At 35.6% G+C, this 13,919-nt stretch overlaps 1 protein-coding gene across 12 annotated transcripts in view; it reads left to right on the top strand.

The window, feature by feature from the left end:
* Window positions 1–13,919, top strand: part of FOXP2 (forkhead box P2) — a 410,750-nt gene that overhangs the window by 244,582 nt on the left and 152,249 nt on the right. The gene's annotated exons all lie outside the window — the stretch shown is intronic.

The raw sequence follows: 13,919 nt of genomic DNA, 5'->3' as shown, positions 1-13,919 counted from the left end.
TCACCACCATCACCGTGAATTTCTGAAAGTGTATCTTTGAACGTCTTTGAAAAGCAGATTTGTTAAAATCCAATAATTAAAATCTCTAGTCTTCTTAGTCTCCCAGAGTAGTTAAGATTGACTTCTCAACTTTGTCTCAAAATCTTTCTCATTTTCAGAAGTCCATGGGCTGAGTCTTTCAATATTTTTGGTATTTGCACAGTCATAGAGGGTTTGCATAATTCAATCATCTGTTGTTTGTAGCAGTTCCCAACCATTAATGGTTTAGTGACTAGAAACATTAAGCTTGTATTTAGTAAGTATTTTGTGACCCTTGGCAGTTTATAAAAAGGTAGTAATAGCAAATGTATGTGATCCAGACCGCATTGCAGTCTTTTCAAAGAAAACCCCCCAAAAGAACAAAAAGAATAAGAAAAAAGCACGCCTATTAATAATCTGTTGCAAATGTCCTGTAAAGTTATTTGTGAAGGTGAATAAATTAAGCTGCTTAACATAGCTGTATTAATTTTTTCTCTCTTTGTGAGGTAGTCACAAACAGATTAATTTATGATTTGGAGAGACAAAATATAGCTTAATCTCTGTTTATAATTGTTTCTCTTGTGTTCCAACCAAGTTCACAGGAGGAGGGGAATGAGGCTGCCATTAGTATCATTTTTATTGCATTATATTAAATGGGATAAGCGTAAATCTAGGAAATCTTGGTAAACTATTTTTGAAATACATGTTGTCTATATGTATGTGATTATGTCATTTCAGTTTATGTGTAGGAATCTTTGATTTGATTATTACATTGTCATTACTGATAGAAGGAGAACTTCCAACCAAGTAGTTATTAAATATTGAAATGTTTGTAAGATATTTAATATTAAATATTTAATTTCACATAATATCTTCATGGAAATGTTTCAACTGTTTTGTGTTTTGAGAATATAGTAAAATATAATACCTCAATATTGTATGAACTAGTAGCTTGCCAGATTTCATAAGTGCTATTAAAGGCATATACAATCCTGTATACTTTGCTTTATGAATGTGAAACTGAAGTAATGGAAAAGATTTCTTGGTCGTGGAATTCAGTTACCTGTTTTTAAAAAGAAATCTCAGAAGTCTATCATACTCCGCATAAGTTTGTCCAGATCCAAATGATGCCTGCCCACAGAGTTTGAATTTTCAGAGCTAGCAAACCTCCCAACAGAGCACATAAGTGGGTGGGGAGAGGGATAAGTATTAGAAAATAATTAAGATGCTCTCTTAACCCAATCGGAATAACTCAACCCAGGAAATAAACAACCAGCCAAGAAAGAAAACAGCAAAAACCCAAAGCCGAAACACCAGCACCAAAGCCAAAACACGAACACCAAAAATCTGAAGACAGCACAAAATGCTCACTTCCTTGCCTTCATTAGACTTTCTCTGCGTCAGTGAAGGCAGAATTTCACTGTGTTCCCTCTGCCACAGTAACAACCAGTATTAAACTAGAGTAAGATCTTTCTCTTGTTTTCTGTAAATCAAAGATGTTCACATAAACAATTACTAACTTGTGGCAGACTGCCAAGTGTATATTTCTTACTGTAACCACCAGTGATCATCATGGGGATTGTCATGCTTTTCCCTCTTGGAATCTACATTCCAGGATAATTGTGCTAACAGCTTATTCACAGCTTGTTAAATGATACTTGAATCAGGGAAATATTTGGGTAAAACTTGGTGCTTGCAGTGTAGTTCATGAACACAGCAGACAAGCAGAAGGCTTAAGTGCTGTGGTAACAGATTTATTCAGCTTGATTCTGTAAAATTGAGTTAAAGACTGTGATTGAGACCTCATTGAAACAATTAGGAATGCTACATTGATTCAAGTAAAAGATAAAGAAAAGAATGCACATGTTGCTTCCTTACCTTTAGTAGTTTCAGGATCTTTCTCTTTTCATTGTTATGGATCCATTTACATTTGTGAGGCTTTGCTAATAGTATAGTAAATGAGTGGCAGCCACTTAAAATTGTTTCCTTTGTACTATTAATGAGTAGTATGACACAAACATTCTGTTTCATATCTCAGTTAGGAATTTGGATAGGACTCATAAAACTTCATAAGTAACCATCTTCTGTCTGTGAGGGGAGAAGTGTAACATACACTTGAGATTTTAGCCCAACATATGATGAACCAAGTAGTTTCTCTATTGCTTAGCTGTTGCTTAACAGGTAGGTGGTCTTTGGGGTTCAGAATCTTTGCGGACTCTGTTTTTTGTCCATTCTGGCTACAGTGCAATAGGAATCCTAAAGTCTTAGCTTGTGCTGCTTTACTTATAACCATTATTAAGTAACTGTATGCATGCTTTAATTTTTTTAGCTCTCATAATGCAAAACTGTTGTTAAAATTACTGAATTTATGACCAAATACAAACGTATCGTAGTCTAACTGCAAACATAGGCTAACATGTGAAATAATGAAATTCAACTCTTTGTTTTTCTTACTAAGGTATACAGCAATATTCAAATAAGTTTGTATTTGAAAAATCAGTAATCTTTCTTATATCTGTGTCAGGAAGACCACAGTTGGCCTGCAGGTTCCTCTGTATTTTTAGCCTGTTGCTGGCAAAAAATTTTATATGCAGTATCCCCCTTGACTTAGAGTTGCAAATTGTTTTCTTGTACAGAGAGTATTGTTAAAAATTTTGTCAAGATTTCTAACGTTTTTAGTCACTAAAGCTGAACTACTTATAAAAGGTGCCTGAGAACCTAGCTTGAAGGAATTAGTCATTCATGTTTAAATATTTTATTGTGATGCCATTAATCATGATCCCTAAATATTCCTCTTCACTGTTTTTCTCCAGAGTAGCCTCAGCACTTTATGGTCAAGCAATAATACCTGGAGATGGTTGCTAATAGCCTAGAGCAGAGGTCAGTATCAGTGGCATGGCGGAATTGGAAATACAAAGCCTCCTCTTGCAGCACCTTAGCACCCTAAACTCCCATTGAAGTGAAAAAAAAAAAAAAATTGGGCAAATGTGGGTCAGAATGTTTAGGTCACAATAAAACAAGGGGGGTAGATGTTCATCTGCTCTTGAATCAACTTCCTATATTTTGGGGGCGATTTTTGCTTCACGTGGTAAGAAAACAGAACTTAATTTCAGACCAACAATACAAATGAGAGCAGTCCAGGGCACGACTGTTCATTGATTTCCTATTTGATTATGAGTGAACAAAAAATAAAGAACTCTTTAAAAATCTCTTGAAATCCTATTGAAAAGGATCAAGAAATGGCAAGCATTAGGAATATAGTGGTGGTCCCTTGTTCCGCCTCATTAGTTCAACGGGATTTCAAAAGTGTGGGGTTTAAAATATTGTTCCCACACGGTTTTTGAATTCTAATCAAAAGGTAAATCGATCAGCAGTAATGTCTTGGATGTAAAGCCTGCAGTTTAAATAGCTAGCCAGAAATTGCCCATAGTCTTCTTGACACATCTTTAAAACAATTGCTGTGTGATGGGGTAGCAATCATTGGAATGATAAGGGGACTTAAAAGTATATTTCTTTCAGAGTCATAACAATAAAACAGAGTTCTACTTACACTTTTTGGAAAATAAAACTGATTTAATGTAAAAACAACTGAGAGTGGCTTCATCTTTGGGTATTATTTTTGCTTAAGATACCAGGTTGGAAACTGCACTTGGCAAAGTGTTAAGACTGTCATCATTAACCAGCAGCCAGCCATAGAAAATAATCTTTTGCACCTACTAGAATGTTTTTTTGGGTAATATCCAAGTAGTGAAAAAAAAAATTATGTTGTAAAACAAAAAAAGTGTTGATTATGTGTAATTGTGAAAAGTGAATGTAAGTTCTGAATGAATAGCATTATAGCAGATACAACTAGAAGTGAAAAAAGATCCATATTTTTGAAAATAGATTATCCATTTTTAACATTTTTTTCTGTATAATATTTCTGTAACATTATTTACCGTAATTACAAAGCAATTCTGTGTAAGAAAGCTCTTGGACTTTTCATTTACAGTTCTTCCAAAGAGGTATTTTATTTAACTTCGAAATATCTTTTACAGTAGAGATAGGTCTTCTGATGTTAAGGGATTCAAATGAGTAAAGAGCAGGAAGTACAGGTTAACAGTGAGTTTTGAACTGAAATATGGTGAGCAAACACTGTTAACTGCCATGCCATGTGGGGTTATTATCAGAAGAAAGGAAAATGTCATTATAGTCATTCTGAGAACTACTTGTGTATTTTCCCCTTATAAAAATTTCCTTCAGAATTAGAATGCATTTCACACTCAAAAAAGCTGAGTATTTTAGTTCAAGTATTAATTAAGAGTTAAAAACAAAACAAAGCCTGTAGAAGCTGGCTTGTTAGGTTTCTGATTCCACTTTGGGTAGGAGACTAGGCTTTACCTGCTCTTTATTTTACCTAATAAATTCATTCTTCTGATTGTCTATGGATACATACACCTACCTATAATGCATGTAAATACTATTTTGTGACGTGGTCATTAATAGAAGATATGAGAATCTATTTTACTTCATTCTATTTTCTTTCTTGGGAAGAGATATATCAGTATCTTTCTTGAATACATATGGATAGCTTAACATGTTCAGAACCATACTCATTTAAAAAGAAAAAATAAAACACATAGCAGGGGATGGTCTATATTAGCATGACTTTCAGGGTTTGGATGCAGCTTAGTAAGATGTTGCAGTCCTTCTAAGATGCAGGAGCTTATTGTTACTACTTGTATTGCTTTTCCTTTAAAACGTAATCAAGTTCGTGGTCCCCATTGTACGTGGTACTGCATCAGTACAGTGGAAAAACTGTTTCCTAAAGAACCAAGAATGTTGTCTTTTTGAAGAGGCTTCGCTAATTGTAGAAAAAAAAGCAAGTGCAAATATTCTTCAGTATAACTGAACGATATTCAGTGTCTGTAATGCCATCTGTGTTATAGGAATGTTCTTTGCAGCACAGATATTTCTGATGATGTTCATCTCTGAAGTCATATCTATTGTTCATCAAGATAATCATACTGAACTGCCTCTGCCTCAGTATGTTTTTACAACTGCTGTGCAAAATGGCATTTTGTTATTAGGACTTTCTATGATGTTTTCAGCTCGTTCTTCTTACAAAGAATCCTCAGTTCACTGTGCTACTCCATCATGTATAACAGTTGAGGGATTACAGGAAGGGCTGTGTTTGACATGCCCTCAAAGACAGTAGGAGCCCTGCCTCTGTAATTCGCCTTCTTCAGTTCTCTTGCATTTATTTCTTTCCAGTTCTGTTTCTTAGAGAACCCTATCAACTTGCCTGCCCTAAACGTCTTCCAGGTTCTGACTGTTAAGTTGTTCCTCCTGCCTATGGGGGTCCCATATGCAATGCATACAATAGTAAAAACATACCTCCCCTTGTCTAACAGGGCATCAAAAACTGGGAAAGCTGTTTCTCTTTTTCTGCAATAGTGTAATCTGTTATTACAGAATACAACACTTCCCAACCCTACGGAAATAATTATTTACCTTTGTTTTCCATAGCATGGGAACCAAAGTCTATGCTTCGATCCTGGTTATGTCCTCTGCCATCTTTCAGGCAGCAAGCAATGGGCTCTTGGAAATAAAAATGAGCCTTTTTAACAAAGGAGTATTCCTTTCCTTTGTCTTAGATTCTTAGAAAAAGCCTTGCATTTAAAATTGCTGGAATATACGTATTTTTTTAAACTGATACAGCGAAACCTGCTTCACTGACCTGAGGAAACATGTTACCGTTCACTTAGCCAGCAGGTAGATGGGTATGTTTCCCATGTTCAAAAATTTAATTTTAAATGACTGCTGACTTGGTTTTATGATCCTAAGTATTTTAAAATGATATTAGCTTAACAGTGACATGAAACAATGACAGATGAGTCTTCCACTGTCCAAAGTGTTAGAAGTTATGGCCTTTGGTCCCTGCTGGTTATGTGTATGTTTTTTGTTTCTGAGCAGTGGAATATTCTTTTAATATAAAAGAATTACATATTCTGAAATATATAAATTTTAATATTCTGAAAGAATATATATTTGAGAAACACTGAGCAGTTTTCTAAATTAATGAAACCTCTAATTACACATGGTTCATGTACGCCTGAACTACATGGAGCTGAAGCATGAAGGGATTTTTCTTCTTGAAAATGGAAACAATGACAAAAATATTTAGCGATGTTTCTAAATCTCACACTTACAGTTCCAGTTAACCAGTGATTGAGTAGCTCTTATTTCCACACTTCTTTACTCGAGGTTTGCAGTATAAGCAATCCTTTAGGCAGCATTTGCATTTGTTGACCGCTCTAGCACCTTGATGACTACGTTAATTTCTGTTTGAGGCTAAGGAAGGAGAATAGGTTTTGTTTTCTTTTGACTGACCTGATGTTTTTTATTAGCTCTACATTGAGTTCAGGCACGTTGTCATTTGAAATCCATATACCATGTTAAAATTTACTCAGTTTAATCTGCATAAAAACAGGATGGCTGATTACCAGTGGAAGATGCAGATTAATATTCTGAAAAAGGTTGTATTCCTTAACAAAATTAATAAATCCCAGCTATAATGAGTACTTCATTACATACACAGTGTTAATCCTTACTCATGTTCCCATGTTTTTCTCCTAACTTTGAAGAAAATCATTTCTAACTTCTGGAACCCCATGTTCTTGCAGAATTGTGGTCACTTCTGTATATTTTTTTATTATTATTTTCAAGGCTTTTGTGTGACTGGAGATAGGAGAATTTCCGGTGATTTTTCCAATACCATTATACAAGGCTAGTAAATTTAGCAAGGTGCAACGTTTGCAGCTCGAGGGAGGAAATTGCTTTGTTAGCGCACCCATCCTGCTTGCGTATGCTACTAAAGGGAAGAGAGCAAATTTGGAGCTTGTGTATCTTCCTATCTTGTCTCTGTCTCAACTCTGCTTTGACAAATGCAGTTGCACAAGTTTATCTGGAAAATATCCTTTTCAGGAAATAGAACTCTCGAAGCCACCAAAGAAGGGCTGCCATTTTACTTGTGAATCACTTCAAGGCCCAGCAACAGTATATTGGATCTGCTCAGGGTCTGCAGGGCGTAACATCATGAGCCAGCCAGGAGCAAATAAGTATCAGAGACATTTTCAAGCCCTACTAACTGCTTAAATGGTATTTCAGATATTATGCATATTTGTTCAGCTGCCATTAGGTTCTGTGTGAAAAATCACTTCCCTAACACAGCTGCCCATTTTAGTTGGTTAAATGATGACTGGCAGGTTGTAGAAACCGAGTTCAGGGAATCAGGGAGCAAATTTCATACCTTGCTCACCAGACGTTCAGCCTGTAAATTATATGAGATAGGTACTCCTTTAAAATCAATACTAAAAAGTATACAAAACTTGATTAAATATAGTGTCTGCATTTATACTGGTTTCTATAGCTAGAAGTCTTCTTATTTGAATTGATAACAAAAATATTTGAATTCCAAACATTATTTGATTCTTTTCCCATTTCCAATTAGTGAAAACAATTAACATAGCGATGCTCTGTTTCCATTTCAGGGTATGTAACTGTTTCTATTTCAACAAAATTATTATGCCCACACAGCAATACTTACTGTTTCTCCTCTGTTGCTTCTTATTTAAGTTAAGAAGTTTTAGTTACTCAATCTTTCAACCCGGGAGTGAAGGCAATACTGTATGATTGAAATGACCAGTCACAAAACACAGATGTCTAATAAATTATCTAAGAAACCAATTCAGCAAATGCTCAGTAGGCTGGAATTTGTTTTCTCAAACTATCTTTTGAATCTTTTGTAATGGGTCAAGTATTAAGACTAGCAGTTTTCAAACATCAGATAACATTCAAACATAAGTAACTCAAACAGTGTTAATTGCGATTCATCAAACAGCCAGAAAATCTTTTTGAATGTAATAATTATTTGCCTTCTTTTTTGTGTTTTGTTGAAAATGCAAATATCAAAATAACTGTAGTATGTGTACATAACAAACAGTGCTGCCATGTTAAATTTATGACTGTTTTCTGAAAACAATACTATTTCATTTTCACTGTAATTGTATGAAGCACTAATATATATTCACTCCCATAACTTGTATTTTATCCATGAAGCATTTAAAGCAAAACTATCTCCAGTTTAGCTGCAGACTGGCTTATATGCTTTTGGGGTCTCCTTTCTTCCAACAGCTCTTTTGCTCCTGCTTCTTCCCTCCTTGTGATGATTATCAGAACATTTTGGTACTGGTGCTTTTAATGGCATGCAGGTTATCAGAGTTGTTGGTTTTACATATGAGGAGAAAACAATGTGAAAGTTACACCTTAGATTTTACCTGCTGTTTTGATTGAATGCAACCATTAGATTTTTACATACAGCCATACCTTTTGCTGAGGAGTTGGGCAGTGAGGTGGGCTGTTGCTGATAGACAAATGCACGCAGCTATATGCATGCATTTCCTGTGCTACTTATTATCTCCATGCATGCCTTTATCATAATCTTCTCTTGTTTAGTTGTATAACCATGTCGGTCCATCTCCTCTCATGCAACATTTTTATCCTTTTGTGCTTCTTTTTTGTATCAACAGTCACGCTTGCCTTTCCCTGACAATTGTCAGTGACAATTTTGAGAGCTACTTCAGGAGCTTGCTACCACATACTCTTTCTGGTACATTCTTTGTTCTGTCCTGCTCATTTTGCGTGTCTGCATATTACGGTTTTTTAACTTCTTCTGAAAGGGAAGTTTCTTAGATAACTCTCTATTTCTTTGACCATTTTTCCCAACAGTTCTTTTCACTGTATATTACTGAGGTGTACGCACCCACACATCCTAACCTCTCTGTCTTTGGAGGATAGTTTTGTGATCTAGTTTGTATTTCTCTTTCTTTTGACAGGCTATACTCTGTGAAACCTTCAGTTTTATGTTCATCAGTTTTCCTTTGAATCTCTTTCTTCCGTAACTTCAGCCTAGAAACCTACCTTGTTTCTGTTGTGGTCTTCAACAGAGGATTTCATGTTCTTCCATTATCTGGGGGTCCTGTACCATCTTCACAGCGTCTTTCAAAACTTATCATAGCAGATCCATGCTGTTCTTCCTTCTTTGCACTGATTTTGCCTGCAGGCTGAAAGTATATATAAATACATATATATATATTAAATGCTTGTTAGCTTCAGGTTGAAGCTTCAGGTGCTATTTGTTATTTTTGAAGCTCCATTTTGGACCTAAAGTTGAGTCCTGCAGTCCTGTGTCACTGCAACCACTGATTGGTTTGAGACACAGGTATCTGGACCAAGTATTTTTTAAGTCTCTGTACCGTGCAGAGATATATCTGAGCTTTGTAATTTTCTCTAAACTTAGTTTGCTGTGGAAAGACTTAGTTTAGAGCAGAAATTATGGAAAACAATACAGCTGCTGGTTGTACTGTTCCATTCACATTTAAATTGGCACAATAAGTGTTCTCTTCTTTGGAAGGAAGAGTGTATATATATATTATATTTATATATTTAATGTGAATTCTAACGTGATTGTATTTAGACTAAAATTGTAGATACAGTTCCCACTTGGCAATGAACAGTGTAAGATTGGCTTGCTTGTTTGTAACTGCATTTACACGTAATATGCACACTGTTTGCTAACACTTTTCCTGACAGCAGCGATAAGCTGCCTAGGCTGACAGGAGAGTTCACCTAGCAGAGGGTGAAAGATGAAAGGTCCTTTTATGAATTACAAACTGAGAAGCTGTAACATAAACAGAACTGCTTTCAAAGAAGCACTCCTTCCTGTGTACCTCTGTACAAGTTTATATTGTTATGCTGTAATCTACATCTTATGCAAAATGATCATACAGTTTATGTCTGAACATGAACAGCTAAGAGGGACTTGAATCCCGATCTCTTCGAGATCCATGCTGCTCAATTATTAGGTCACCTCCAAGTCATCTTTTATGTTTGTTAAATGAGAAGCGAAATGTGGTTTAGACATGATAAAAGCTGAAGGATTTTCATAATTGAATTTTCTCTCTATTTTTTTTTTTTTTTTTTTTTTTTGCTGTGAGACATCTAGTGCAATGTATTTCTCCATTTGATTCTTGTCAAATGGGGTTTCGAAAGTAGTGAATACATCCATGATCATAAACAATAAATAAGTAAATATTCTAAACAATAAATTGTTGGGATGGTATGATTTATTGATTCTGATGAGGAAAACAGGTTTTCAAATCATTACTACCAAGCAACTCATCAGTGTGATTTCAAACACTGTAATAATCGTTCATATGAGAGCTACACCCCATAAGTTTCTGCCAGTTCAGTAGCTGTTACCACTTTTGAAGACCTTTTCTCTGATCTATAGAAGAATAACAAAGGAAATAAATCTCTTTGAGGTCAATTAATTTAAAGTTCTTAGTAGATTTCCCCCCTTGGTCCTTGAAGAGGATTCGTTTCTCCTCTGAGTGTTTCACTGAAAGATCTGGTAGGAGGACCACAACTATTGAAGATCTCTGAAAATCAGGCAGTACTGTTCTAAATCCAACTGCTTTTTCTCTCGTGCCTGCATTGGCCCTCCCATGTCCATCTCAGTCTAATCTCTGCACTTAGACTGCATGGCTCTCCATTATATACTCATCCCTTTTATTTTCCTGATGCCTTCAGCATTTTCCTGGCTACCAGAAGACCATAAAACTTCCAGGAGCTCTTCATCTCTCATCTCTGCTTCTATTTGTTCTCTGCATCTGTGATATCTTGTATAACTTGTTCTTTTTGTTCTCATGCACTCCCTCCTTATTCATAATCAGACCCAGAGAAAGGAGGATTCTGAATTTCTTACAGGTTCCTAGAACTTGCTTGTATTTCTTCCTTCCTTCCTTCCTCATATCTTCTCATCTCCTGGATGGTCGTAGCAAAACCAGTTTCCATTCTGCCAGTTAGTCCAGCCTTCCTTGTTCATTCCTCCTTGTTCATTTATGTTCACCACCTTTGTGGTTTCACCCATGTTGCCTGCTAGGCTTGAAGGGAGTTCTCCATAGAAGTCTGTAAATCCACTATGTGTGTTGCTGTCCCCAAAGGTCACCTCCAAGCAATGTCTACAGCAAGTTCAGCAGTGGCTAGTCAGTGGGTGCAGTGAAGCTCTTGTATTTTTAGTAACCCTGATCGCTTTGTTTGTCCTTGCCTTTTGCTCTTTTCCTACTGTGTGTTTGCGTAATCTTTTTATGCTGTGTGTGTATGGTGTCAAATCTAATGGGACCCTAATTTAGGCACGTGCACAGTGCTGTAATTAATTAATAACTCCATCCTTTGTTAGTTTTGACAACTGCTAAGAGGCTGAAGGGCACTTGACACCAATGCGAGAGACTGAAGGCTGTCCATTGAGTTATGTTCAGCAGACTGTACATTAGCACACAGCTAATGTCTGCAGATGCATGTTATTCAAACATCTGTGTTTGAATAACAGTCTTCATTCTAGGTACAACAGAAGTAGCAGTTTCAAAGTGTCAGAAGTCTCCTACTCTTCAAAACCGGGTAGCAGTTCATTCACTAAAGGATACTGAAACAGGAGACCAAACTCAACAGTAAGGGCAGTGGAATGAGAGCCCTTCCTGTACTGGCCAGCAAAGAGGGGAGAGCATCTCCAAGCTCTCCCTGTTCAGGGAAAGGCCTTAGTAGCTGGCTCCCATGTTCTCTGGCTCTACCTCTGTACTGATGAACTTCCAGAGTTTCTGCTGAGTCACAGTTGTGATAAATTGTTACTAAAACAAAATAGAAATTTCCTATTGCCTTCAAATTAAGCGTCTTTAGTGAGATTAACCAATTTGGTTAATTAGGTTAATTGAGAAAATTGATACATAGTGTTCACGCATTGAACCAAGCAGATGTAATAGCTGGTAAACTGTATGGGAAGAAGACTTGTGTAATTTGTTCAAATAACACAGGTAAAAATGCAAAGCTGTTGTAATTACAGATATTATGAAATTTCAAATGCCAGTTAAATAATAAGAATCGGATTTAAATTTAGGAAAGCAATTTAGCTGAAGTTTAGAGACATGGATGAAGTTTCTAGTTTCTTAGAAAAAAATTTAACAAAGTGAATTCATTTTATTTTATTTGTAGTTGTACTTTCTGTTTTTTATACAGTTTACAAGAAACTAGCTAATGTTACCTTGTTTTCTGCACTTAATTACCTATCAACATTTTTGTGCCTTTCTATTCAATAGCTCAGTAGAAGTTTTCCATTTCACTAATTTTTCATAATAACGATATTTTACTGGTTCCAGTGGATGGATTGATTTCACCAAGAATGACTTAATTCCTCCACTTCGGGGACATACTTAGGTGTAGATGATGGTTAGGATGGTATACAGAGATCACTGACTGTCATGCTGACTGTTATTTCATTGTCTCATTGTAATTTCTCTTTTGTCTGTTCTGCACGTATTCATGTAATTCACATGTTTTGTCCTTGCCTGGTAACCTCTGAGGGGCAGAGATTGCCAATGTGTTCAGCATTGTGCCAGCACAATGGATTTCTAGTCTATGAGTTAGGCATTTTGATGATATAAATGACAGCAGAAATGGTTGGAGTTGTGGCTGCAAAGTATAAATGAAATTTAGATGTATTATGTGAATAACATACTAGAAATTATAGGGACTAATGAAATCATGCCAGAATTGAAAACAGAATTTAGTGATATATGCAAGACAAAATAGGAAAATGCTTTTTTGGTATCATAAGGTAGATAAGAAGTAGTTCTGTTCTCTTTTTAGCATGTGGGCACGCCTCTCAGAAATGTGTGAGGAAGCTTCTAATGAACATCAACCGTTTCATACATAAATAATAACTATTAAATACCTTCTTTATATACTTACGCATTGATTTCATTATAGTTAGATTTGAGGATAAACAAAAACTTCAATTTTATTTAGTAAATAAAAGCACACAAAAATAAGACAACTTTGTTTCTTCTTTCAGAGGAAATAATTATTTCAGTATACGCTAAATAAATCCATCATAGTGAAAAATAAACCACATTATGTCAGAGATGAGGATTACTATTGAGATAATGTAATGATCTTAATATTTCCTTGTTTGGTAAGAGTTATTTAATTGTGCTCGCCTCTCCTTGAATTAGCTAAAAGGACCATTCTTTTGCCACATTTATCAATCCTTTTATCCTTTCACTTCCATAAATGTATACGGTGACTCACTACAAGAGGCAACTGAGTGAGCTGTACAGTGATAAATTTTTCTTGTTAGGAGAAATTACGTTCTCTAACTTGAGCTACCTCAGCATGAAATTGAAAAAGAATCATTTTGTCTTAATTTACATTCTTGATTCAATGAGAAAAATGTAGATTGGTCCAAGAATACTGCATGGGCTTTCCTTTAAAAACTAAAGGCATACTGGACTGGTAACATAAGAAGTTCATCAAATAACACATCTCATGTGTTTATGATACTGCGTTGTATTAGTTCTTGTGAGTCACTTTAAAATATATACTTTTTGGTCTTTCAGATCCGTTTACTGTTTCAGTTACATCTTTATCAACAGTGGTATGCATTTTTCATTTCTCACCTAAGCCGTGCACATTGTTCCTTAATCAAAATCACTGGGATAGTGCTGCGGTTCACTAGCCTTAGGAGCTGCTATTTGCCTTGAATAAATTACGTGAAAACATGTTGATTGATAGATGTTGCATGTCAGAAAAGAAGATAACTGTATCTTCTTCAGCTTACTAAAAGGTCATGCACACAGCATAATAGGAACAGCCACAGACAACTTTGAGATAAAGTGTATCATGAAAAGGTGTACAATCTCATAACCAGTGAAACATGGACTACAAGCTATTGTCTTCTGAAATACAAGTGATTTATCCACTTGCATTCAAGTTAATATGAAAAAGAATTTAGCTTTCTGTGTATTTGA

Source organism: Meleagris gallopavo, chromosome 1 (assembly GCF_905368555.1).
Source record: "Meleagris gallopavo chromosome 1, MGAL_WU_HG_1.1, whole genome shotgun sequence".
NCBI classification, from domain to species: domain Eukaryota; kingdom Metazoa; phylum Chordata; class Aves; order Galliformes; family Phasianidae; genus Meleagris; species Meleagris gallopavo.
Note: the sequence above shows the minus strand (reverse complement) of the source record. Positions and strands in the feature narration are given on the sequence as shown.